Raw genomic sequence first — 2,855 nt, 5'->3', positions numbered from 1 at the left:
TGTGTGCCAGATCCTGCTGGGAGCAGGAGCTGGCACTTGGCACAGTGGGTGCGAGGGCCTCAGTGTTAAAGGCAACACTTCTCCTCCAGCAAGGAATTAGAATTATCCCTCTTAATACCCCTCTCTGGGTAATTCGTTTCCTGATGTAGATTTATCCGCAGGGATCAGCAGCGGGAGAATTAAGAAGGAGTGTGACCTCCTTCTGTGCGTTTCAGCACGCCGGTAAATCTCCGTTATTAACTTCCAAGGAGCTCTGCCCGCCCTGCCATTAACTGGCCTGTTCTCCTCTTCAGGATGGAGGAAATGTGCCACCGGGGCAAGATCTACGACCTGAATCCTCTTGGTAGGGACAACTCTTTGCCTGCTTGGCCCTGAAATCCCTTGGGAGCACAGGGATAGAGGGGTGTTCAGAGGAAACCCCCAGGATATCCAATGCCAGGGGACACCCTGCCCGTGGGTCTGACCCCCCAGCATCTGGGCTGGGGGAAGGGAGGGCTTTGGAGGGGTTTTGGGAGAAAGTTTTGGGAGAAGCCCTGTTTTCCCCAGCCCACAAGTGAAGCGTGTTCCACAGCGGCAGCCCCAGACTGCGTCCTGAACTTTCAGCTGATTAGATTTCCAAGAGGGAAGGAAGGATGTCTAATTGTTTAATTTCCGCAATTAGAAAAATATTTATCAATAATTAGGAGTGATGGCAGTGATTACACTGGGATTAAAGCCAGGCTACACTTCATCACCCGCCTTTCACTCAGGGACCTTATTTGTTTCTTTTCACCCCCAAAAAAATCCATGTACAGCTGCATTGCTGCCAATAATGAATCATCCTTGTTCACTGCCTGCACAGAACTCGTTAATCTGATGATGCCAGTGGTTCTAGGAAGACTGCTGGGCACATCGTGTGGTCACTGGGCTTGGGCAGGAGAAAATTTAATTTCAGTGGGTAGGAAAATGAAGCAGAGCTAAAAATCACAATAGAACTTCCTGTGCCTGTGGTTGAGAGCTCGGCGTTTCAGCCAGCCACATGCTCCCCTCCAGACTCCCTGGTGATTTTCCCTCTCATCACTCATCCAAGACAGGCATGGCTGAGTCCAAGGATCATTTTCTAACAGCCGTTCTTTTAAGATGAAGTTGTGCCAATTAATAAAATTGTGTGACCCTTACAGTTTTCCCTTTCAGAGGGATATTTCCAGGTATTTTTCCTGTCTCAGGAGACCCAGGACCATCATCATCCATGGTCTGGGGATCACGTTCATCCTCCTGTGGAAGCACCGGGGGCCTGTGGCTGGGGCACCTTCAGGGTCACCTGGGCGCTCTTGGAACATCCTTGACTCTAGGTTAAGCTTTGTTTTCAAGTAACTTTCCACCAAAACAGCTCCTGGATGTGTCCTCGGACGAATTCCTGGGGGGTGAATTAGCCAGAGCTGCACCACACCCATCCCAGGCATGATGAGTCCCTGGGATGTGCCAATCCCAGGGCACCTGCTCTGCCTGCTTCCCACAGTCTCCCTCCTCATCATCTGCAAGCAGGGGCCACGAGTTGTGTCCTGGGCAGGTCTGTGACTCCTTCAACTCCTCTTGTCTTAAATTTAGAGGAAAATCTTGACTGTGGGTTAATAAAACTACTGCAGGGAGTTACAAGACAACTTTCCCACCAGAGCAGAGGTGTCACTGTTGCCTGACGGAGAGTCCCATCACTGCCTGCAGCTCTGCAGTGAATGTTTGAACACGTGTTCCTAAAGTGTTTCTCAAGTGGGTTGTTCCAGGCAGCTCTGATGGGAAAACAATGGGCTGCTGCTTCCAGCTGGCAGATTATTCCTGTTATTTTTGTCATTTGTGGATGTTTCAAAGCTCTCATGTGCTGTCAGTATATGCTGAGATCCAGGAGGTCTGTGTGGAGAAGAGGACAGGAAGCTTGAAGTCCTAAATTGATTATTTGTGAGGACTCCTCAGTGTTCTCAAGGTGTCGTGATGGTCCTTGGCACAGAGCGAGGTTGGAGCTGTGGGACCAGGGCAGGTAAAACTGGGGGTTCAAAGGGCTGAGCCTCGCAGGGGTGACGGAGTTCACTCACCTCACCAAGAGCATCAGGTTGCCATGATTCCTCCTGTAAAGCTAGAACCAAGCAGAAGAGGATTTGAGGGGAATTTAAAGTGGTGAGGAAGGATCTTGCAGTTCTTCATGAGCTGTTGCAACTGTGGGAGGTAGAGAGGGATGGGAACAGTTGAGGTGAGAGCTGATCACAGGGATTTGTAAGTCCTGAGGTGTGACAGGGAAGAGAGAGCTGTGAGGGATGGTGTCAGTAACGAAAGGCTCAGCTGCTGTCCCAGGCACCCAGCTCCAGCCGGATGCAGAGGACTTTCACATAGGAAAGGTCAGAGAGAAGCCACTTCCTGTCAGGTTTTTCATGAGTCTCCACAGAATTACTGACCCAAACTCCTTTGCAGTATTATACTTAAATATTTGAGCTATTTTTCTACTTTTAGAATCATAGAATTCCATGATGGTTTGGGTTGGAAAGGACATTAAAACTCATCAGTTGCACCCCCAGTCATGGGCAGGGACACTGTCCACTAGCCCAGGTTGCTCCAAGTTCTGCCCAACCTGGCCTTGGACACTTCCAGGGATCCGGGGGCAGCCACAGTTTCTCTGGGAAACCTGTGCCAGGGCCTCACCACCCTCACAAGGAAGGATTTCCTCTGTGTATCCAACTTAAATTTTCCCACTCGGTTTGAGGCCCAGTGAAGAAGTGCGAGTGTTGTAAGAGCTTTTAGGAGGGAGTACAGTTCATTTGTGACTCTCCACGGCACTTAGTACATACTTATTCCTTTTTCCCTCATAATTGATGCATGTGGCATTTCCT

Source organism: Corvus brachyrhynchos, unplaced genomic scaffold (assembly GCF_000691975.1).
Source record: "Corvus brachyrhynchos isolate BGI_N302 unplaced genomic scaffold, ASM69197v1 scaffold30, whole genome shotgun sequence".
Classification (NCBI taxonomy): domain Eukaryota; kingdom Metazoa; phylum Chordata; class Aves; order Passeriformes; family Corvidae; genus Corvus; species Corvus brachyrhynchos.
The sequence above is the reverse complement of the archived record's forward strand: the minus strand, read 5'-3'. Positions refer to the sequence as shown.